At 44.9% G+C, this 25295-nt stretch overlaps 1 long non-coding RNA gene across 1 annotated transcript in view; it reads right to left on the reverse strand.

Annotated features, from left to right (window-relative positions):
* Positions 1-239: 239 nt before the first annotated feature.
* Positions 240-25295, reverse strand: part of LOC138783390 (uncharacterized) — a 34792-nt gene continuing 9736 nt past the window's right edge. Inside the window, exon 3 of the long non-coding RNA XR_011361669.1 lies at positions 240-397. This is a non-coding gene — a long non-coding RNA (uncharacterized lncRNA). The remainder of the gene's footprint in view (positions 398-25295) is intronic.

A 25295-nucleotide genomic window follows, 5' to 3' on the forward strand; every position in this document is an offset into this window, starting at 1 on the left:
CGATTTCTTGCTCGTCGCTTGATCGTTTGCTGTGTTTACACGGAATGATTATCGATCAAATGCGATCGTTATTGCGAAAATTCGAACAATAATCATTCTGTGTACACGCAGCATAAGGGGGGGGGGAGGTTACGAGATGCTAATGTCGTGGTGCCAGATAACACAAAACATTTTTTTATAATTAAATTCCTTATTTAATTTTTTTCTTGGTTTTTTTAATAGGGGAAAGGAGGTATGAGGTCTTGGGGAATACATGAATGAATAGGTCAGAACTGTTTTGGCACCATGAGAAGGACCTACTTGGATAATCAGCTTCACCCTCTGGCAGCATCCACCATGCATGAACCGCAGATATGTGCTGGGGAAGTATGGGGCTGGCTCAGGGCCACCTCATAGCCTACAAAACATGGAATAAAAAGCAATCAAAAAGTCAGGTAAAAGCTATTGGTCACAGTATAAAAAATTTTTTTAAAATAAAGCTTTCACACAACACTTAAAAAAAAAATTAAAAGGTTCTGGTTTGGGGGGGTCAGACTATGGCAATGGAAATATATTTTTTAAATAGTAAAATGTAAAAACAATCACTATAATTATAACAAAAGGTAATAATAAATCTTACCTGGGAAATAAAACACTTCTATCAAATGGTGAATGTCATTCAAACAAAGCCACCCAAAATATTGAGAACTCTTTAAAAAAAATAAATTATCTGCAGTACATTTTATGGTAAGAAGCATGTCAATAAAATGCTGTATATGTATGTATGTGTGTACTCCAACAGCGGGTAAAAAAATAAACATACTTCAGAAGCATATAGCATTTCATACCTGTGTGGCCCAGTTCTAAAACTACCAGAACTACACTCAGGGCCGGCCTTTGGGGTGTGCGACCAGTGCGGTTGCACAGGGCGCATCACTCCAGGCCGGCAGGGGGGCGCTCGGGGAGGAGACACAGAGACAGCTGCACATCTAGCTATAGAAATGTGTGCTGCTGTCTCTCTGTCTGCAGGAGCGCCGCTGGCATGCCGATATAGCAGGAGACGCTGGGGCAGGCGATCAGCTGTGCAAGCGCCCGGGCTGCCGGGCAGAGGGAGGAAGCTCTGCCTCTGCATACTTAGCTTTGGTTTAGTAGTCTGCAGGAGCGCCGTTAGAAAGGAGCAGGGTGCCGGGCGGCCAGCTGGAGGAACGATCGGGGCGGACAGTGATTTGTGACAGTCTGTCACAAATCACTGTCCGCCCCGATTGTTCCTCCAGCTGGCCGCCCGGCACCCTGCTCCTTTCTAACGGCGCTCCTGCAGACTACTAAACCAAAGCTAAGTATGCAGAGGCAGAGCTTCCTCCCTCTGCCCGGCAGCCCGGGCGCTTGCACAGCTGATCGCCTGCCCCAGCGTCTCCTGCTATAGTGTATCGGCATGGCGCTCCTGCAGACAGAGAGACAGCAGCACACATTTCTATAGCTAGATGTGCAGCTGTCTCTTCTGCCTGTGCGCTTCCCCTGGCTCCGCCCCGCTCCTGTTCTCTCACCCTCTCCTGCGCGCCGACGTCACCGCGTGCATGACGTCACCAGGCACCCGCTCAGCACGTCCTAAAAGGAAGCAGTGCCTCTTCTGTCATCTTGCTGGTGAGTACCGCTGGGATGGGGTGGGGGGGGGGGTTTGTTTGGGGGGGGGGGGTGCTCCTTTGTGATTTAATTGTGGGGGTCTGCTGGAGGGGTGGGGAGGCTGTAGGATTTAGTGTATGTCCCTATTAGGGGGTCCCAACAGAGGCCTATGGAGGTTAAGGCCTCTGTTGGGACCTCCTAATAGGGACATACACTAAATCCTACAGCCTCCCACCCCTCCAGCAGACCCCCACAATCAAATCACTAACATCCTGAGTGGTGGGAGGCTGTAGGATTTATTCTATGTCACTATTAGGGGGAGTGACCTAGAATAAATGCCAGGGCTGTTATTGGCTCTGTGAGTAATGTACTTTTTTTTATTTTACTTTACAGATAGAAGAAAGAAGACCGGACTACTGCAGAAAGCTGATTTTAACTTATCTATTTAATAAAAGGGTCAACGAGGGGTCTCGGGCGAGTTTTATTTCAATAAAGATCTTATTAAAATTCTTGTGGGGTTTTTCTTACTTATTTTTGGCTTAGTAGTGGAAGCCGTCTAATAGATGGCGTCCATTAGTAAGCCAGGGCTTAGTGTTAACCCGTAGAACGGCTAACACTAACCCCCCCACTTATTACCTCGGTACCCACCGCCACCAGGGGTACCGAGAAGAGCCAGATACCGTCAGGCCTGGAGCGTCAGAAATTGGCGCTCCCGGCCTGGGCGGCAGCAGGCTGGCGTTATTAGGCTGGCAATGGCCAAAATAAATGGCCTTTGCCACCCTGATAGTGTCAGGCTACTGCTGCTTGTTTTTTTTTATCTGGCTGGTTATGAAAAATAAGGGGGACCCCACGCATTTTTTTTAATTATTTATTTAATGCATGGGATCACCTTTATTTTCCATAACCAGCAAGATAAAAGCAAAAAGCAGCAGACTGATGCTATCAAGCTGGGGGCAGCCAAAATAAGTGGTCCTTGTCGTCCTGGTAGTCTCAGGCCGCTGCTGCTTGTATTTTTTTTAAATCTGTCTGGTTATGAAAAATAGGGGGTAACCTGTGCTTTTTTATTTATTTATTAGACTATTGCATAGCATCCCCCCTATTTTCCATAATCAGTCTGATAAAAAAAAAAAAAAAAAAGCAGCAGCAGCCTTACATTATCAGGGTGGCAAGGTCCGCTTGTTTTGGCCATTGTCAGCCTAATAACACCAGTCTGCTTTCGTACAGTCCTGGACCGTAATTTTCTCACGCTCCAAGCCTGACGGTATCTGGCTCTTCCCAGTACCCCAGGTTATGGTAGGTACGGGGGTAATAAGTGGGGAGGTTAGTATTAGCTGTTGTATGGGCTAACGCTAAGCCCCAGTTTAGCAATGGATACCGTCTATTAGACAGCTTCCATTACTAAGCCATAAATAAGTAAGAAAAAAACACAATAGTATAATAAGATCGTTATTGAAATAAAACTTTCCTAAGAACCCTTTTATTAAATAAGTTAAAAAAATCTTCTTTCCAAAGGAGTCCGGTCTTTCTTCTACCTTTAAAAAAACAATAAACTAGTAAAAATATAAACAATACTGGTATACTGACTGCTTGTATATGTATGCATTTACTATATCTACTGCTGTATATATGCATGCATTTGGTATATCTACTGCTGGTATATATGTATTTATTTGCCTAATAAACTATCATTTTGCTAATAGCTGGTGTAACATGGGAATAGTTGCCACACAATTGATTGTAGCATTAAGTCCAGACTTTGCCCTGTTGACAGCAGTATGTAAACAATGCAAATGGGAATCCTTGTGGTATAGGGGGATGGATCTGGGTCTGTTGCATCCTGTACTAGGCGTTTGTGGCTGCCATTAATTTGGACAGTATGAACAATCCAATGGTTGCACATACAACCCGGGGCACTTTCCTTTAACTGTGAAACTTAAGGGGAACCTATCTTTTACTATTACAGATTATAAGAAAGCAAATGGTAGTTTATGATTTACCATGGGTCCCAAAAAACTATCAGGTGCGCAAAATCGAAAACGAAAAGCACTAAAAGAACTTGAAGACAAAAAATGTGCAGGGTCTTTAAAGAAGCTGTTTCAGAAATCATCTGAATCAAGCAGTCCATGCCCCTCAAAGGAGACAGCTGCAGAACAACATGTAGAGATGCACAGCGAAGGTCCAGTTGAAATTGATCCGGGTGAACCTTCCACGTCAGGACAATTATTAAACCTTGATGGCTCTCCACACTGTGAATCAGAGGCAATGACAGGGGATCCTCAGGTTATAGAAAATGTTAACCCTGAAGTTGGAGAAGATCTAGAGGAAGAGTCTGCAACTGGCGCAGCAGTTGATCACCATGACACTGATATTCCAGAAGACCCCAGTAATTCAATACTGATTGACACTGACCCTGCTTTGTGGCCTACTACATTAACAACCAAAGTAGTAGATCAGATTGTGGAAAATGGGCCTGTTTACATAACAGATGTTGAGTTCAAAAAAGATGCAAATGACCGTCACTTTTCAGCTGAATTCTATAAGAGAATTTTGGTTAATGGACAACACTGCAGGAGACAGTGGTTGGTGTACTCAAAATCTACAAACAAAGTAGTCTGCTTTTGTTGTAAATTGTTTGATAGAAAACCAAGGTCATCTCTTGCTTTAGAGGGATCACAAGACTGGCAGCATATGTCATCTATATTAAAATCACATGAGTCCTCACCAAATCACTTTTTAGCAGAAAGTAAATGGCTAGAGACTCAGGTTCGGCTCAAGACGAACACAACAATAGATTCTAACATGCAAGCATTAATGAATCAAGAAAGGCAACACTGGAGAGGAGTTTTGGAAAGGCTTGTAAGTATTGTCCAGTTTCTTGCAGAGAGGAATTTGGCATTCAGAGGTAGTTCTGATCGTCTTTTTACTCCCAATAATGGGAACTTTTTGGGTTTTGTGGAGCTACTTGGAAAATTTGACAGAGTGATGGCTGAACACCTTCATCGTGTTGTCTCCAGAGAAACAACAGACCACTACTGTGGTAAAACCATTCAAAATGAAATTATTACTTTGATGGCAAACCAAGTTGTTAACAACATTTTTACACGCTGCAAGAAGGCAAAGTATTACTCCATAATACTAGACTGCACTCCTGATTTGAGCCACAAAGAGCAAATGTCATTCACCATTCGCTTCTTGGATGAACTATCTGACATATACACAGTTAAGGAGCATTTTATCGGCTATAGAAATGTTGTAGACACAACAGGAAAGGGATTGTCTAATTCCATTCTTCAGTTTCTGAGTGAGAGAGATTTAGATATTAATGACTGTCGTGGTCAAGGCTATGACAACGGTGCAAACATGGCTGGAAAACACAACGGTGTTCAAGTTCACATTTTACAAAAAAATGCTTGTGCTGTCTTTGTGCCATGTGGATGTCACTGTCTTAATCTTGTGGTTGGAGATGCAGCAAGGTCAAGTAAAGACTCAAAGGATCTTTTTGGCCTAATACAATGTATTTATGTTCTTTTCTCTGGTTCCGTTAAAAGGTGGAAAATCTTGACTGACCATGTTACAGGTCTAACTTTGAAACCCTTGTCTACTACAAGGTGGGAATGCAGGATTGACTGCCTTAAACCCTTTCGCTATCAGTTAGGAGAAATAAACGAGGCATTAGTTGCACTATCTGAGGAAAATAACGTTGAGCCAAATGTGTCTTTTGAAGCCAGGACCCTTTCTCAGAAGATCACTGATTTTAAGTTTATTATGTCATTTATTATATGGTATGACATATTGTTTCAGATAAACATTGTTAGTAAAGCCATGCAAAGACAAACTTCTGATCTCACTACAGTGACAGATGTCATTCACAAGTGTCTCGAATTTATTAGGAATTTCCGGGAAAATGGATTTAACATGGCACTGCAGAATGCAAAAGAGATTGCTGACAACTTGAATTTGGAGCCGGTGTTTAGGTCACAGGCCCGCATCCGACTGAAGAAGTCTTCCTTTGATTATGAAGGACGAGATGAAGCAATAACTGACCCTCAGACTAAATTCAAGGTAGAATTTTTTTTGCCTTTAGTAGACACAGCGTTGACATCTTTGGCAGAACGGTTCAAACAATTAGAAAGCCATAACAAAATATGGGGATTTTTATACGACATCAAAAGTAATAGTTTTTCTAGAGAAGACCTGAGAAGGAGTTGCTTTGATCTACAGGCTGCCCTGGTAAATGGAACCAAATCTGATGTCAATGGAGAAGAGTTGGCCCAGGAATTCTTCCACATTCAAAGTATTCTACCTCAAGATACTAAAACTCCTCTCGATGTGCTGAACTTCATAAGCAAAAATAGTCTGACTGACACCTTTCCTTATCTGTGGGTAGCACTTCGTATCTTATTGACAATTCCTGTCACTGTGGCTTCAGGAGAACGTAGTTTTTCCAAATTAAAACTAATTAAAACTTACTTGAGGTCATCAATGTCAGATGACAGACTAACAGCTTTAGCAGTGCTGTCCATTGAGAATGACATTCTCCGAACACTGGACATGAATACCACTATTGATGAATTTGCAAGAGCAAAATCACGTAAAGTTATGTTCTGAGCAGCCAGGGAGCTCATTTATTTGTTTTACGTTGCACTGAGTACTAAATGTGTACAGTTGAAATTGATTGCTGCAGTTTTGTTGTTATTATTTATTTAATTATTATTATTTATTTAACAAATAAATAAAGAATGCTGTTTGTGAAAGAATTACTTGCATTTTTTATACAACTATACATAAATTGGGGGGTGGGGGGGGGGCGCCGGAAGAAAGTTTCGCACAGGGCACCAACTACCCTAAGGCCGGCCCTGACTACACTTTCAGAATGCATTGCTTTCCTCAGCTCTCCATTCTTTTCACAGTCTTCCCATCCTTCCTACTCCCCTCTCACAGCACTCAACATCTCAATTCACTGCAGACTTTTGCACATCAGTGAGGTTGCAGCACCTGCTGCATTAACTCCCCGCCTACTCACTATCTATCTATCTATCTATCTATCTATCTATCTATCTATCTATCTATCTACCTGTATGTATGACATGACGATGGTAATGTAGGTAGAGGGGCTGGTCAGAGGTGATGACATCACTCAGGGGGGGTGGGGCTAGAGCAGTGTTCAGCTAAGCCTGCTGTGACATAGGAGGATGATACATTGTCAGCTGTAGACAATACACATTGTTCTATTTTCAACTTCCTGCCAGGGGTAAATCACGCGAAAGCATGCTGAAGCCAGTACTATTATTGATAACACTATATTAGTAATTTATAGACACAATGAAAAAGCTGTCCGGAGGTTGTCTTACTCTCATTTCTCATATTTATCTTGTTAAATGGGTTATGCAGGATTGTTGAAAACATGGCTACTTACTCCCACAAACAGCACCATTCTTGTACTTACTGTGAGTGTGGTATTGCACCTTAGTTCCTACTGAAAAGAATGAAGCTGAGTCATAATCCCGCTCACAATCTGAGGACAATGGTGGTGCTGTTTGAAGAATACAGCTATGTTTTTCTAATTCTGAATAACTCCTTCATTTAGTTACACAAGCTTTCATTTTTACTGATACAATTCATTTACTGGAAAAATAGTTGTTCTATTTTAACAAGAAAATGTAAGTTTACCCTGTAAGTAAAATAATACAGTGCTTAGTCCGATTGTACAAACAAGTCACATATTTCATTGTATGTTAAAAATATTGAATACATTTAAATAAATGTATATTCCATTGCTACATATCACCCTGAGCACAGTTGTCAGTAACATATTTCATTTCCTGCATTGCCAATGAATGGAACATCATTATTATAATGGATTCAAAGCTTATTCATATGATTCATGGAGCAGGTCTTTCATAGTAATTACTGATCCAATTGGCATGCAAATACTTCTGTGATCTGTGCTTTAAGTGCCAAGGCTATGGAACTGGCATAAAAGATGGCCCACCCGTCAGGGAAGAAACATGTGCATACATTTTCAGACTGCTTGTTTAGTCCCATGAGTGACTGTCACCCATACCCTCAGGCAAAGTGTAGCCATCTGAGAAATGGGCACGGTGCCACCCAAACAGATGGAGCATTAAGGAAAACAGACTCCATGAATGTGTTTAAAGAGGGCAGGCATTAGTTTTAAATATCCAAAGAATATAACTGTGGGTGTGTCAGCAAGTATGTAGAAAAGAAAGACTTACCTATTAGCACACTAGTGGTAATACATGGTAAGTTATTTAAGGGCTGACAGAATGCAAGGAAGGCTCATACTGTAACCGTATGCATTGTGTCACCCCCCCCCCCCCCCAGTATTCAGGCTATTTTGGAACAACATGTTTCAGATAGCAAATGTTTTTCACTGATAGATGAGTAAGAACAGTAGATGATCAAAACAAGCTGATGTGTTTGCAACATTTGTAACATGCACTGGTGCATAATGTAATCCTTTTTGGATAAATCGGGTATGGTCACACAATTTTTTGAGGTGAAAATACAGCTGTAAATTCAGATTTTTACTTTGCATGGACATTCAGGGGCAGATACATCAAGGTCTGTGCCTAGAGAAAACTGTAAAATCTTTGCGCAAGGAACCTCCCTCACGCAAAAAATTGGGAGTGCTCCTCTTGATAAATCCAGCGACGCAAACTCAGGGAAATTGACAATAAGTGCAGTATAAAAAAGTTGCCTCTAGATACATCTGCCCCTAAGTTTGGGAACCCCCTTTGCTTCAGAATAGCTATTGATTACCCAGAAATAGGCCTGGTTATTCTCTGTTCTCCCTGAATGCAATCTGATACTCCACATACTAGCAGCGAGCTGACCTGTGTTCATGGTATCAGCATTTATGGTCTATCCACAGGATAGGTAGTACATGTAAGATTGTTGAGGGTGTTTCTTGAGTGACTCTTATGAAGGGATGAGAAGTATGCTCCTTTCACTGCACCTACATTCATTGCTATGGGACTAATGGTGATAGCTGAGTTTTATCTGAAATCCACAGTATAGAAGCAAATGACGTGGCAGCCACAGAATTGCACAGCTGCACAGTACAAAAGGTCTACCCTGTTCTTGTGATTACTGGGGTTTCTTTTGGTTGCACCTTCCCACAGGTCATACATTTATCACTTATGTTGGCTTTCAAGGTGTGGCCAAATGGTTATTTTTTTTTTTTTACCCATTTTTAAAATAATGTTGAGGGAACTTGCTAAACACTTGGATTTGGCCGAACCCAAAACACTGTATTTGACTCCCAGTTGCTGGAGAACTTGAATTCAACCCTAGGGAGTCCTGGAAAACATGGCTACATCCATAGGCTGTGTCCTTGTTTTCTTGGCAGCCCTAGGGCTGTATCCAACTTCTCCGGCCACTGGGGGTAAAATGCAGTGCATTTGGGTTCGGCAGGCTCGCTTAACGTTAATCTCTATCTTCCCAGAGCCATGTTTTTTTCTTTGCTGATACATAGCCTGTATTGTATTTTAATAGCCTTTTGTATTTTCCAATGGCACCATACATTACCAAAAACTTTTGTTAATTTTTTGTTGGAGGAATAAAAAAATCAATTCTTCCATTTTTTTGGGTTTACATTCTTTTTTTTTTGGAATTTACCATTTAGTATAAATGATGTTTGCAAAACAAAAACACTCAAAGCATACAAAGATACTAGCTGGGTGACTGGCTAGGGCTATGTTCACATATGTAGCAGAGATTACGGTAACCACCTCCGTTACACATTCCATCAAAAATACAACTCAAAATAATGCAGTATGCAGCATCAGTAGTGTCCAGCATGTACAGGAAACAGCATTGGTATTATTTTAGTTCTGCTCCTATGATGGAACAGAACAATGGAAACAATAGCCCTGATTTACTCTTGCCAATCTGACTGTAAGCTATTGGCGAATTGCGCCTTAATTTTGATGCAATGCAACTGTGCCACAATTTGCACAAGAATTGCATAAGATTGACAATAGAATCCAACTTAGCGAACAGTTTCCATAGCAATCACAAAAAGGGACATGACATTTTCTCAACTCCCTGACATATCTATCTTTTTTTTACCCCCCAAAAGTTGTTTTTTTTTTTACCGTGAGATTTTTTCACAGAGGGAGGGGTAGAAATAGTCACATTTAGGGTTTCCTCAAACACACTTTTTGTCTGGTGTTTTTCTGACATGCGGTGCATGTTTTTTTTTTCCATGCATTTGCATTTTTTCTGCGTTTTTAACTTCATGTGTGAATGTTTTTTTTCCCCCTGCCATCACATGACCTGGTCACTGGACCACAAAAGGTGACAAATATGGCAGAAAAAACAGCAACGCCATATGCATACCAATGCCATTTTTGAGATAATCAGAACAATCCCATTGAAGTCTACGGGATAAAAAATGCCACAGTTTGCTGAAAACATGCCACACCCTCAGCTTGCTGCATTTTGGAAAAACTTCACACTGCCTTCACACTTGCTTCACACTGCCTTAAAAAACGCCAGTGGCCAGATGTTAGGCTCCATAGACACCATTCTATGGGCCGGCCAATTACGCTACCTGCCAAAAGAATTGACGTGTCAATTCTTTCGGTGGAATGCGGAATCCGCCGTGCATAGAATGGTGTCTATGGCATGCTCAGAGAGGCGCGCAGCCGTGAGCGCGTACAATCAACGGAATCCGCCGAATACTTAACCCGCCCTTATACTTCAAAGGAAGTGTTCTGCTCCACTAAAAAACGCCATAGCATATGTGTTTATTTTGCTTCTAAAAAAGTTGCATAATTTTTTTGTCTTAATTAAATAATGTAACAAATAAGAAGTTATTTTGGTTATTCATGTTGATTATTCATTAAATTCTCACAGTGAAATTACCCATGTGCCAGAATCATGCACCAGATTAATAAATCAAAAGGAAAAAACAATGTCACACAGAGAAAGCGTAACCCCCCTCCCCCCCAAAAAAAAACTAAGGCTTTGTTCCAACAGCGTCTTTTTAGGTTAACCCTTAGGGGACACAGCCAGTTTTAATTTTTGCGCTTTCGTGTATATAAGTGTATATAAGGCCATAGCGCCTGCATTTTTCCACCTAGAGACCCAAATGAGCCCTTATTTTTTGCGCAACTAATTGTACTTTGCTATGGAAGATGTAATTTTTGCCTAATATGTTCCGGGAAACCAGAAAAAAATTATATGTGTGGTGAAATTGAAAAAAAAAAATGTTTTTTTTTTTTTTAATTGGGGGGGGGGGGTTGTTTTTACTCCGTTCGCCCTAGGGTAAAACTGACTTGTTATATATGTTCCTTAAGTTTGTACAATTACAACGATATGTAACATGTATAACTTTTATTTGATTTAATGGCCTGTAAAAAATTAAAACCTTTTAAAGAAAATATATGTTCCTTAAAATCCATTCCCAGGCTTATAGCGCTTTTATCCTTTCGTCTATGGGGCTGTGTAAGGTGTCATTTTTTGCGCCATGATGTTATCTTTCTATCGGTACCTTGATTGCGCATATACAACTTTTTGATCACTTTTTATTACAATTATTCTGGACTTGATGCGACCAAAAATGTGCAATTTTGCACTTTGGGATTTTTTTGCGCTGACGCCGTTTACCGTGCGAGATCAGGAATGTGATTAATTAATAGTTCGGGCGATTACGCACGTGGCGATAGCAAACATGTTTGTTTATTTATTTATTTATTTATGTATTTATTTATTTTTATTTATAAAATGGGGAAAGGGGGGTGATTCAGAGGGGATGGGAGGGGATTTTGTGTTATTAAAAATACATTTTTCTTTTACTTTACACATATACTAGAAGCCCCCCTGGGGGACTTCTAGTATATGCACTCTGATCTCTCATAGAGATCCATGCAGTATAGTTATACTGCATGAATCCATGAGATCGGTGTTCTATTGCTTTTGGCTGCTGCAGCCAAAGCAATAGAATGCTGAGCCGGGATCAGCGCCATTACGGAGCAGACCCCGGCCCGGGATGGATGCGGGGATCGCCCCCCCCCCGCAATCGCGCCGCGGGGGGGGGGGGGCGATATTCCCACTAGACCACCAGGTATTGAGATGAGCAAGTATTTAGAAGCAGCTGTCAACTTTGACAGCTGCTTCTAAGTACTTAATTAGCGGGCACGGCGATCGGACCGTGCCCGCTAATAGCCGTGATCCCGGGCTATATGCGGCACCCGGGATCACGCGCGGCGACCCCCCTCTGAACTCCCATAGTGTCACGAGGACGTTCAGTAACGCCCTGGTGCAGCTATGGGTTAAATGATCTTGATCAAAAATTACATTGTGGGAACATAGCCTTATAGAAAATCGGGGCCAATGACACAGATTTAAGTAGGTGCTTCTTTAGGCTATATTCATACAACGTACTATTTTTGAACAAACAACCACTGTTCTTTTCAGCCTGGGCGGCATTGCATTGAAATCAATGCAATGCCGCCCCTTCCATGCACTTGAAATCAGTGCAATGCAGCCGGTTCGGTGCACATGCCACACTTACAATGGCCGCAGCCGTTTTTAATCTTCCATGCACACACGTATGCAGTCTGTTCATTCTTGGAGTGTGTGGAAATCAATGCTTAATTGATTCCTATACACACCCTGAATGGGCCATATGAAAAGAAAATGTTCCTGCAGCTGTCAGAGCTCTGACGGCCGCAGGAACATGCAAACACCTGCCTGTCTGCAGTCAGTATAACAACAGCCATTGCTAAGCAATGGCTGTTGTTATACTGTGTGTGAACATAGCCCTACTGTATGTGTACTACCGCATTTTCATGTAAGGCTAGGTTCACACTGCGTTTTTGCAATCCGTTTTTTGCAAAAAAAACAGGTAAAAAAACGGATGCAAAAAACGGATATATTATTTAGCTTCCAGCACAAGATTTTGTTGGCCTCAGACATGTTATATCCAGAATCTTCTACTAACCCTTATAGCCATGATATGCTTGATTTGCAATAGTGCAAATGAGGAACACTTTGCCTAAATAAGCAAGGCTCTGGCCATAGGCTCTTGAGTACTGTCCTAACGGCTGAATAGTCAGTCTATCCCTACATAATGGGGAGACCATTGAGCAGCCAATATGATGGCATAATGGCATCCTCATAGACACTGAGAAAACAACCACTTTCCAGCTACTAGTTTCGTGAACCAGTGTGAATAGACATGAACTCTAATAGACGTAGCAATGTTTTATTGCTATAAATATCTCTGCCTTAAGCTCTAATAACCTAATAATTAGACGCTTTTGCTTACAACTGGAACATTCTGTTACAGCTCATTAGTTCTCAGTTCATTTCTTGTTGCCAGGAATGTTATGTAACAACACCAGCAAATGTATTTTACATGTGAGTAGTTTTACTCAAGTAAATGAAACCATTTGGTGCATGTGATTCTGGTGGTTTTTTTTCTTATACTTTAACATGTCACCAACTAACCTGAAAGAAGATCCTTCCTAATGCACCAAATCTGTATTAAATATGCACATCCTGATCACCTTCATATTACAGAAGAGTCTAATTTAACAGATACATATAAAAAGCATGTCGATATGTATACTGTATACTCACAATCGGCCCATTGGGAGGAGTTTATCAAAGTAATGCCTGGGATATTTTGGGGAAAAAGGCACAGATTTTTGCACAAACCCAAAATCTGTGCCTTTTTCCCAACATACATCCTGATCACCTGATGGGAAAGGGGGGCTTCGGGAAGTTGAAAAGGAGGTGTGGCCCCCTCCTGCGCATGATTTATCATGGTTATGTCTAAGGGCCTATTCCCACGTCCGGAATATTACAGACACTACAGGCGGGAAAGCCCTGTCATGGAGTGTTTCTTTGCTTGACATGATATATCAATATAATGCCAGGAGAGGGAAAACTGTTTGAAACTCCACAGCACTCAGCATACTTTTTTGCTGATATGCTACTGTATACTTCTGGAGTCAGACTAGGTGCCCCCCCCCTTCCAAAAAAATGGAAAAAGTCAATGGGGAAAGCGGTTAGTCTAAAAGAACTAAGTGATACCGTGAGACCACTTAGATTGCCATGAGATTGTACCATCATTTAGCCAGGGCTATGTTCACATGTGGCAGATTTGTTATAAAAATTAACTCCCCCCACAAGGACAATGCAACATTCAAGATTCCAGACAGCTCTGCATATACATTCGGAATCTGTCTGGAATTCCGGATGCATTGTATGACAGCCTGGGCCAGCACTAGGAACTGTGCAAGTGTCTCCAGGTGCTGGTACTGGCTGTTTAACTGGACATGCCCCTAATCAGGAGCACATACAGTTAAATGTGTTGCTGCCATTGATCAGGCCAGGAGCCATCGGCCCCCCAAGCTGTCAATCACTCTTGTGCCCGGTGGCATTATACCTCCGGAGGCCGCTACCACACCCCAGTGCTGCAGTGCACAAGTGACATCACTTGTGTGCATGCAGCGCCAAAAGACCAAAGGAGAAGCCAGCTGGGAGCACTGGGAGCACTGCTGCAGCCTGAAGCAGGTATGGTTGTTTTTCTTTTGTTTGTTTTTTTAACTAATCCCTTTCTACAATCAGAAAACACTCATGGTTTCCTGAAGTCTTCTGAGTGTTTCCTGATCATAAAAAAGCCACAGACATGTGAAGTGGCCTAAGTCCAAAAAGGTGCACTTTAAAAGGGGGATTGCTATGATGTATCACACCTATGGGCCTGTATGAGAAACCCTAGTGGCCACATAGTGCTGTAACAGTGCTGAGTATTTCTTCATTGGCTTGACGACCTTTTTAGCCCTTTTACTGCCATGATGTAAAAAAAAAACCCATAAAAGATAGCTCAGAGATGTCATTCAGATGTAATTCTGTTCATATAATCAGATATTTCAGAACAAAGTTATCTATACTGCACGCAGGTCTGATATGCAGTTAGACCTCTTTCTATAAATGTTGTTTCTTCATGCTTGACAACAGTGTTTTATTAAGCACTTCTAGGAAATATTTCTGGAACTGCTTCTACGAAAACTGTATATATTCTGTATGTCACATTTTCCACCGCTACTTTTTTATACATCAACAGGGGAAAAAAAATATGTGATAAATAAGGTATGCTATAGACAGAAATATACAAAGCAAGTCCTAGGTAAGTGTGAATGACATTTTCAATAATTATTTAAACATAACATCTGGATGCTGTCGATTTTCCATGGTGAAAAGCTGCTCTATAATGCAAAGTGTAAACTATTCCTTATGGCTTACTTATGCAAGTCTTCTACTATACCTCTGTATCCCTCTATAAATTTATATTTAAAAAAAAATATGGCATACTAATTTAGATGATTCTGTATATTCCTAGAATGAACATGAGTTGATTCTACCCTGGCCTACGATTGTATGCTGGTTAGCACCCGTGCACTTTCTGGAGTGAGATCTACCAGCACCTAGATGGTTAATTCCTCGCCTTGACTGTTATTGACAGCCCTAGCCTCCTGCCTAGGTTCTTGTCTGTCTGCCCCAATCACCTCTGAGACTGGAACTTTCTTTTAAAACTCAGTCACTGACTATTCCTGATGCCTGCTATAGCGTATACTTAGTGTGCCTATACTCACTTCCTACCCTGTGATTTACTATCCTGATCTATTGGTTTCCTGACTTTGGCTTGTGTCCCTGACTATGTGTTTGTCTCCTGACTTGGTCTATATCTTTGTCCTCTGGTTTTTTGACTCTGGTTTGCCTCATTGACTTATTTTATTGCTTAGGGACTTTGTACTAGTATCTGCCTCTCCTGGTTTGACTCTAGCTTGTTGACGACCCACCATTGTGTATATCTGTCTTTGTCTCGTATTTTTCTCAAGTTTGTCTCATATTTGTCTTGTGTCCTGTCCCTCTATATAAGTGTAGGGAACGGCTCCAAGTTGTCCCATGTCGCCTAGGACACGTTGAGACAAGTAGGCAGGAACAATGGACTTGGGGAGCATGAGGACTGCGCTTTTCTCTGTGTCTCTGTGCAAAGGGGAGCAAAGATATATTACAGCCCCAGCACCTCAGGAGCTGGGAAAGACTATTTTTGACAAAAAATAAAACCATTTTTTATACATTCTGGAAGCACAGACAGATATATGAAAGGTACCAAGTGTATACATGCCCTAACAGCTATCTAACAGTGTAAGCAGTTTGGAAAATGAATTGCAGCTGACAGTGTCAGCCTACAAATAGTGTTTTTGAGACAGATACACAACGTGCACTATTTTCCTTTTTTTGTAGTCCTTTTTTTGTAGTGGATAGGTATAGTCTACCCAAATCCCGATTCAATCCAGACTTATTTTGTTTTTAAATAGTCCAGTTCTCTCAAGGAAAGTTATTATGGGTTAAATATATAAAACGGTCAAGAAAACCAAAAATAAAACAAAACAGGAAGTTAAGGAGATTTACTGTGGCTTTTTGGAACTTCAGCATTACTGATCAACAACTTGTCTTCCACTAACAACCCATAAAGCAGAAATGTGGCTTAGGCAGGTTTTGTAATCATCACAACAGGAAACGTACAGACAGTTTATGTCGCAATATTTCATGCACAGAATGAAATGATTTTACTAATAACAGAAAAATAAATATCCTTTATGCATTTTTCAGTTTGCTTTCCTTTAAAGTTACCTAGGATTAACCCACTTATCGTAGCTGGCTACTTTTATCTGTAGTAATTGCTTTATACACTATGGGCAGGGCAGTGGTTAGAAATGTAGGCTCCGAGAAGCTCCAGAATAGAACCTGTTTCCCATGGCTCCCATGGAGCCAAAGATTATGGATAAACCAATATACAGTGGTGCCTTGGATTAGGAGCATAATTCGTTCCGGCACCATGCTTGTAATCCAAATCCACTTATACCAAAGCAAATTTTCCCATAAGAAATCATTGAAATTCTGACAAATGGTTCCACACCCCCTAAAATAAGGATTTTTTATTCTAAATAACATGTAAAACAGATGAAACAAACATTTAGAAAGCTGCATATATCCTATTATAAATTACTGTACAGTATAGCAATCAGCATGTGGTGTATTATGTATAATAAGTGCACAAGAATGAAGAAACAGCAGCAGTTTGTAAATACAGGATGGAACTGTAGAGCCCCAAAATGCAGAAGCATAGTACAACAGGATAGAATAGAGAAGCAAGCCTGCTGTCAGAGGTCTGTGTGGTCACATGACAGCAATGGGGAAGGGGGGGGGGGTGTTCATCATGGACGAATCAGGAAGTGAGAATCACAGAGCTTTGAAGGACAGTGACAGAAACTTTTCTATACAGCAGTCTGTATAGCTGAGTGTAAGTGCAATCACATTATTGCAGTATAGCTGAGTGCAAGTAAAGGCACATTATAGCAGGAATGGAGAGTATGGGAAACACAAGTGATGACAGAGACTGCAAGAAGGAATGAGCAGGGTATAGGGTGAGCACAGTATAGCAGCACTCTCTGTCCAGGGGGAGAGGGGTTACAGCTATGGCTGTATCTCCACAGTCCTGTCCCCTGATGTAAGCCCCAACCTGAAGTGGGTGTACTATGATTTTAAAGGTGAGGGAGACTTCCTGGGTCTGAGTACAGAGCTGTAGACCCCGCTATGCAGACTATGCCCTTCCCCCAGTTCCCCTCCCACCCAGTAAAGGGAGCTCTTAAACCAAAGCAATGCTCTTACACCAAGTTACAATTTTGAAAAACTGTGAATTCTTCTTGCAAAATGCTCTCAATCTAAGTTACTCTTAAATCAAGTTACCACTGTATTTTGAAAGTTTTATTTGATATTCCCCAATGTACTGTGTTGACCTTTTCTATTCAGGTTGTCAGAGTCCAGCACATAGTTGGTATGCCTTTGATCTTAGTAGAGAAAGCAGCATAGAAAGTATTACATACCTCAGTTCCAAGAATGAAGGGGGTGCAGCACTGGTTTGGTGCTGTGTAGGCCACATTAAGCAACCATCAAATACTGTGCTGCCAGTTGCCCCCTAATATGTTGTCCCAACAGCTGTTACACACTAATCACAGTGCAGTTCAAGAGGAAGGGATGCATAAGGCTTGGTTGCTCACATACCATATCCATATATAGGTCTTGGTGTAGGGTGTCAGATGCTCCCACCACTATACATTTATATTGTGGTATTAATTAGCATCAGGGGTGTAGCGAGGGGGGAGCGGGGGGGGGGGGGGGCGCTGCTCGGGGCGCAGGGCTGAAGGGGGGGCCATCAGGACGGGTGAGTGCTAGATCTGCTAACCCATCCATGCACGTACCGCAGTTACAGTGAGTGTTAGGGGGCAGGAGTGCACTGACAGCGTCCTGCAGTGTCTGGCAGTGATCCCTGGCTGCAGCTAATGGCTGCTATCAGGGGTCACACGGAGTCTGCAGGACGCTCTGCTCCGGGTGTGTTCTCCCTTCTCTCCCCTTCCCTCCTGCACTATGTGACCTCCCTCCGTCCTCCTGGTGAGACTGGCGTAATGTTACAGCAGTCGGGACGATGGAGGAGAGGGCTGCAGTGAGAGGATCAGAGCCTGTAGCTGCTGCTGCTGCCATGGACAAAGACCACTACACCCAGCATGCTGCTAGAGGGAGTAAGTACACTGTACATGTAGTGTGTAACGTGTATGATTGTAGGTGTATGATGGATGAATGTAGTATGTGTTACATGTCATGTGTATAGTGTATGGACTTGATGGGTTGGATTTGTATGTGTTTTAATGGATGTGTTAGTGTGTGTGTGTATATATATATATATATATATATATATGTGTGTGTGTGTGTATACATATATATATATATATATATATATATATATATATGTGTGTGTGTGTGTGTGTGCATCAGCACTGCTGATTCCACTGTCCATTAGAAGTGTTGAGGTGAATAGACTGTGTATAGGACCTACAGGGGACCATCTACAGGAGCCTAACATTTCCTGTGGCACTAGCTACAGTGGGGGAGCACCTACAAGGGCCTAACATTTTCTGGGGTACTAACTATAAAGGCATAACATTTACAGGGGGCTACCTACAGGAGCATAACATGTACTGGGGTACTAACTACAGGGGCCTAACATTTACTTGGGTACTAACTACAGGGGCCTAACATTTACTGGTGTCCTAACAACAGGGGCCTAACATTTACTGGGGTACTAACTACAGGGGCATAACATTTACTGGTGTCCTAACAACAGGGGCCTAACATTTACTGGGGTACTAACTACAGGGGCATAACATTTACTGGGGTACTAACTACAGGGGCACAACATTTACTTGGGTACTAACTACAGGGGCATAACATTAACATTTACTGGGGTACTAACTACAGGGGCACAACATTTACTGGGGTACTAACTACAGGGGCATAACATTAACATTTACTGGGGTACTAACTACAGGGGCCTAACATTTACTAGGGTACTAACTACAGGGGCCTAACATTTACTGGTGTCCTAACAACAGGGGCCTAACATTTACTGGGGTACTAACTACAGGGGCATAACATTTACTGGTGTCCTAACAACAGGGGCCTAACATTTACTGGGGTACTAACTACAGGGGCATAACATTTACTGGGGTACTAACTACAGGGGCACAACATTTACTTGGGTACTAACTACAGGCGCATAACATTAACATTTACTGGGGTACTAACTACAGGGGCACAACATTTACTGGGGTACTAACTACAGGGGCATAACATTAACATTTACTGGGGTACTAACTACAGGGGCCTAACATTTACTAGGGTACTAACTACAGGGGCCTAACATTTACTGGGGTACTAACTACAGGGGCACAACATTTACTGGGGTACTAACTACAGGGGTAAAACATTAACTTGGGTACTAACTACAGGGGTAAAACATTTACTGGGGTACTAACTACAGGGGCCTAACATTTACTTGGGTACTAACTACAGGGGCCTAACATTTACTGGTGTCCTAACAACAGGGGATTAACATTTACTGGGGTACTAACTACAGGGGCACAACATCTACTGGGGTACTAACTACAGGGGTAAAACATTTACTTGGGTACTAACTACAGGGGTATAACATTAACATTTACTGGGATACTAACTACAGGGGCATAACATTTACTGGTGTCCTAACTACAGGGGCCTAACATTTACAGGGGGCTACCTACAGGATACAACATACAGGGGGCTAAATGGAGGCAGAAAGGGATTTAAAAGGGCACAAAGGGATTTATAGAGTACCTGTCAGGACAGATGCTGCCGGACTAGCAGCAACGTCGACTTCTAATCTGGAAATCCATGTATCCTTGGAAACACACCACATGTGATCCAACATGCGTGCATTTTTGTCATGCGTGGCGCTTTACCAAGTATACCCAAACTTCTAGTCCGGCAGCATCTGTCCTGACAGGTATGCTTTCACTACTTTATGGATGCACAGAGGATACCTTCCTTATTTATTAGGGACACCCTAGAGGGGGACACCCTAATAAATGGATTAATAGGATGGGCCAAATTACTATATGGGGGCACAGAGGGGACCTGGGTACTCTATGAGATAAAGAGAAACCCAACTAGTATATGAGGGCTCAGAGTGAACCTGTTATATGAGGGGACAGAGGGGGCTTAGCAACTATATGGGGCACAGAGGAGCCCTAATGCTGTATGTGCTGGAGTAAGGAAACTAAGACATTTCTCTGGCAGATTATGATAAGAAGAGTCATGACCTGGCACAGATGGAAAAAAAAAAGTGTGTGACTCTGATCAGAGAAGACGTCACTTGTGAGCAGGCCTGTATTAAGAGTTCATGCTGCCCTAGGCACCTTGCTTGCTGAGGCGCCCTTCCCCCGGCACTGGCAGGTTACATGCATGGTATATACCGTGGCACTTGGGTGCCGCTCTGCTTGATGCCCGCTATTCTCATCAAACAGACGTGATGGAGGAAGGAAGGAGGTCGGGGACGTCTTAGTTTGGGGACCGGTTCTGTCCAGTGTGGGACTGGGGTACCTGGAGCCCACCAATATAGAACCAGTGAGACACGACATGCTGACCTGCTCCTCTCCTGGATTCATCTGTATCTGTGACAAATCCCTACATTTATACAGCTCTCAGGCTATGCTGGGAGTTGTAGTTTCTCAGTGGACCACCCTTTAATAAACCACTGTGTGCAGAGACTCCTGGTGGCTGCAATCTGTGAGTGACAACCATCAGCCCTAAAGGTCCAGCAATACATCTGTCTACACTGTACTACAACTCCCAGCATATCCTGAGGGCTGCAGACTGTCAGTAAATGCTGGGAGTTGTAGTTCCTGCAGCTGTTGTAGTTGGGTCCTAGGTGCATTATAAACTGGATGCTTTGTGGCATATAAGAATACATAGATCTGTGGGGGCTCAGTGCAGGGAAGTGTATGGAACATCACTAATAGGGGATAGAACAAAAAACATCTCCCCCTATCCCCTATTAGTGATGTTCTGGGGTCACTTCCCTGCACTGAGCCCCCACAGATCTATGTATACTTATATACCACAAAGCATCCAGTGTATAGGACCCAACTACAACAGCTGCAGGCACTACAACTCCCAGCATTTACTGACAGTCTGCAGACCTCAGCATATGCTGGGAGTTGTAGTGCCTGCAGCTGTTGTAGTTTGATTCTAGTTAAAAAGTTTGCACTAGTGTACTGTAGTGTCCGCGGGGCTGTGTCAGTACACTACCGCAAACATTACACTGACCCATTTAGACCCCAATGGTACACAGGCTCTGCACACTATAGAAGTGATTACAGTGCAGTTACTAATGACTCACAGGTGACGTCTTCTCCAATTGCCGTCGCTCACTTTTTGCTTTCTTCTCCATCTGGCAGACATCATGAAGACTTCTCCAGCCACAACTCATGTGCAGGCGCGCAGCTGGGGTGACTGGGGAAGAGAGGCAGCTGGGGGGGGGGGGGGGCTGGGGAAGGGAGGCAGCTGGGGGGGACTGAGGAAGGGAGGCAGCTGGGGGGGCTGGGGAAGGGAGGCAGCTGGGGGGGGGGCTGGGGAAGGGAGGCAGCTGGGGGGGACTGAGGAAGGGAGGCAGCTGGGGGGGACTGAGGAAGGGAGGCAGCTGGGGGGGACTGAGGAAGGGGGGCAGCGGGGGGGGGGGACTGAGGAAGGGAGGCAGCTGGGGGGGCTGAGGAAGGGGGGCAGCGGGGGGGGGACTGAGGAAGGGAGGCAGCTGGGGGGGGCTGAGGAAGGGAGGCAGCTGGGGGGGGCTGAGGAAGGGAGGCAGCTGGGGGGGGCTGAGGAAGGGAGGCAGCTGGGGGGGACTCAGGAAGGGAGGCAGCTGGGGGGACTGAGGAAGGGGGGCAGCGGGGGGGGGGGGGACTGAGGAAGGGAGGCAGCTGGGGGGGGCTGAGGAAGGGAGGCAGCTGGGGGGGGCTGAGGAAGGGAGGCAGCTGGGGGTGACGGGAAGGGAGGCAGCTGGGGGGGGGGAATGAGGAAGGGAGGCAGCTGGGGGGGCTGAGGAAGGGAGGTAGCTGGGGGGGGCTGGGGAAGGGAGGCAGCTGGGGAAGGGAGGCAGCTGGGGGGGCTGGGGAAGGGAGGCAGCTGGGGAAGGGAGGCAGCTGGGGGGGCTGGGGAAGGGAGGCAGCTGGGGGGCTGGGGAAGGGAGGCAGCTGGGGGGGGCTAGGGAAGGGAGGCAGCTGGGGGGCTGGGGAAGGGAGGCAGCTGAGGGGGACTGGGGAAGGGAGGCAGCTGGGGGGGACTGGGGAAGGGAGGCAGCTGGGGGAGGACTGAGGAAGGGAGGCAGCTGGGGGGGGAACTGAGGAAGGGAGGCAGCTGGGGGGGGGGGCTGGGGAAGGGAGGCAGCTGGGGGAGACAGGGGGGGAAAAGCTGGGGTGACAGGGGGGGAGCAGCTGGGGTGACGGAAAGGGGGAGCAGCTGGGGGTGGCAGGGGCAGGGCGAGAATCTGGGGAGGCAGGGGGAGCATCTGGGGGGGCAGGGGCAGGGCGAGAATCTGGGGAGGCAGGGGGAGCCGCTGGGGTGGCAGGGGAGAAGATGGGGGCAGAGGGAGAAGCTGGGGGGCAAGGGGAGAAGAGGGAGCAGCTGGGGGCACAGGCAGGAGGAGCAGATGGGGGCAGGGGGAGCAGATGGGGGCACAGGCAGGGGGAGCAGATGGGGGGCACAGGCAGGGGGAGCAGATGGGGCAGGGGGAGCAGATGGGGCAGGGGGGGCAGATGGGAGCAGATGGGGGGCATAGGCAGGGGGAGCAGATGGGGGGCACAGGCAGGGGGAGCAGATGGGGACAGGGGAGCAGATGGGGGCAGGGGAGCAGATGGGGGCAGGGGGAGCAGATTGGGGCAGGGGGGGCAGATGGGAGCAGATGGGGGCACAGCAGGGGGAGCAGATGGGGGGCACAGGCAGGGGGAGCAGATGGGGGCAGGGGGAGCAGATGGGGGCTCAGGCAGGGGGAGCAGATGGGGGCACAGGCAGGGTGAGAAGCTGGGGGGGGGGAGAGGGAACAGCCGGGGGCAGAGGCAGACTAGGCAGGTCCCCCCAAAGCAGCTTCGGGGCATCCAGGGTGAGCTCCTTCCCGCAAACGCTGCCTCTATCTCAGGCCGGCAGCTTACCCCTGCAGCCCCGCGGTGCCCGAACTTCTTCCTGCTGCAGCGCACGTGATGTCATCGCGCCGAGCAGCGTGTGCCGGAAGGAGCTCACCCCGGATGCCCTGGGGCTGCACAACGGCGTACAACTGGTAGTCTAGTTTACCCCCCAGTGATGCCCCTAATAGTCTAGTAAACCCCCTGTGATGCCCCTGGTAGTCATAGTTAACCCCAAGTGATGCCCCTGCTAGTAATAATTAACCCCCCAGTGATGCCCCTGCTGGTCATAGTTAACCCCCCAGTGAGGTCCCTGCTTGTCATAGTTAACCCCCCAGTGATGTCCCTGATAGTCATAGTTAAACCCCCAGTGATGCCCCTGCTGGTCATAGTTAACCCCCCAGTGATGTCCCTGCTGGTCATAGTTATCCCCCAGTGATGCCCCTGCTGGTCATAGTTATCCCCCAGTGATGCCCCTGCTGGTCATAGTTAACTCCCAGTGATGTCCTTAATGGTCATAGTTAACCCCCTGTGATGCCCCTGCTGGTCATTGTTAACCACCCAGTGATGCCCTGGTAGTCTAGCTAACCCCCCAGTCATGTCCCTGGTAGTGTACGTAGGCCCCAGTGTCTGTTCCAAATAAAAAAATAAACATTTAACTCACCTTTCCTCCGCTTCCACACTGCCCAGGTCCTCCTCTGTCTCCTAGTCTGTGCCCATCTTCTCCTGCAGGTGGCGAGCGATGAAATGACGTCATCGCGCCCGGCCCGCAGGAGACAGAAGATGTGCACCGCTCTGGTGGGGAAGGAGCCGGCACAGACAGCATCCTCCTGTGTCTGGCACCTGTCACAGACACAGGAGAATGCTATGTATGCCGGCTCCTGCCCCACCAGAGCGGTGCACATCACAGGAGAGCCGCGGGCCTCATCTGGAAGTCTCAGGGGCGGGATGCGGCCCCACCCCTGGTGTAGAGCTTGTATCTACCAGTATATGGTATTGTATAGGGTGATAGTTGTCTTAGAATACTATAGGATTTTATTCAGTAACAGTATGGCAGTATGGTGGTCAGTGGTCATGTTGGGGTGGTATTATTTGTATACTGGTATTATTGCAAATACTGCTCTAACCAGCAAATAACACACTGGTTTATTGCTGGTAGAAAAAATGGTTGGCTGGTTTGACAGTGAGCTGTAGCGTTGCTGAGGCCACTGACACGATACTCAGCAGGTATTGTATAGTGGCCTTCAGTCCAGTGTGCAGTTACAGTGCCGAGAAGTTTGTGTGTTGGGGGGGGAGTGCCAAACTTAACCTCTGTCCCGGGTGCAGGAAAAGCTAGCTACACCTCTGATTAGCATACAAATATGGACTTAGAAATAAATTATAATTGAATTTAAATTCTATGGGGGACATATATCATCGTGCGGTCCGGGGGTTTTCGTCGGAAATTGCCGATTTGCGCAATATTTTATTTGCAAATGGCCGATTTGCGAATAAAATTTTCGCAAATCGGCACTTTCCGACGGGTACGGCGGGGGGGCAGGGAGAGGGTGTGAAGGGGGTGGAATGGAGGGCGCGGACTCAGAGTCCGCGCGATTCACCATTCGTTCCGCAAAAAGATACGCCGAAAACCTACTCCAGTCCTCAGCTGGCGTAGGTTTTCTGCGGTGCGCACCAGAGCGCACGGGATTTAAGTAGAGGCAGTCCGCCTCTACATAAATCCCCGTAGCGCCGGAGATGCGGGCACATTTATAAGTCCGTTGTAAAAAACGCCCGACTTAATAAATGTCCCCCTATGTGTTTAAATTTAGAGAAGGATTTACCAGGATGAAGGACATATATGTCACATGATCAAATTACATCTGGAAGCTTGACTTCTATCTTTCAACTACTGCAAAAAAGCAAATGAAGTCTCATAGCATGTTTAGTATGCAGGGGTGGTAGAGCAGCTTATTTAATATGTTAACACTAAGCTGGCTCTACAATGAATACTATATTATATATTTGAGGACAACTACATCTCTTGATAGGAGCAAAATTAGCCGGTGTCATTAAAAATTAAATATTTGCTAAGCTTTGACTGTCAGAACTAAAATAACGTCCTTTTCT

This window comes from Dendropsophus ebraccatus, chromosome 2 (assembly GCF_027789765.1).
Source record: "Dendropsophus ebraccatus isolate aDenEbr1 chromosome 2, aDenEbr1.pat, whole genome shotgun sequence".
Classification (NCBI taxonomy): domain Eukaryota; kingdom Metazoa; phylum Chordata; class Amphibia; order Anura; family Hylidae; genus Dendropsophus; species Dendropsophus ebraccatus.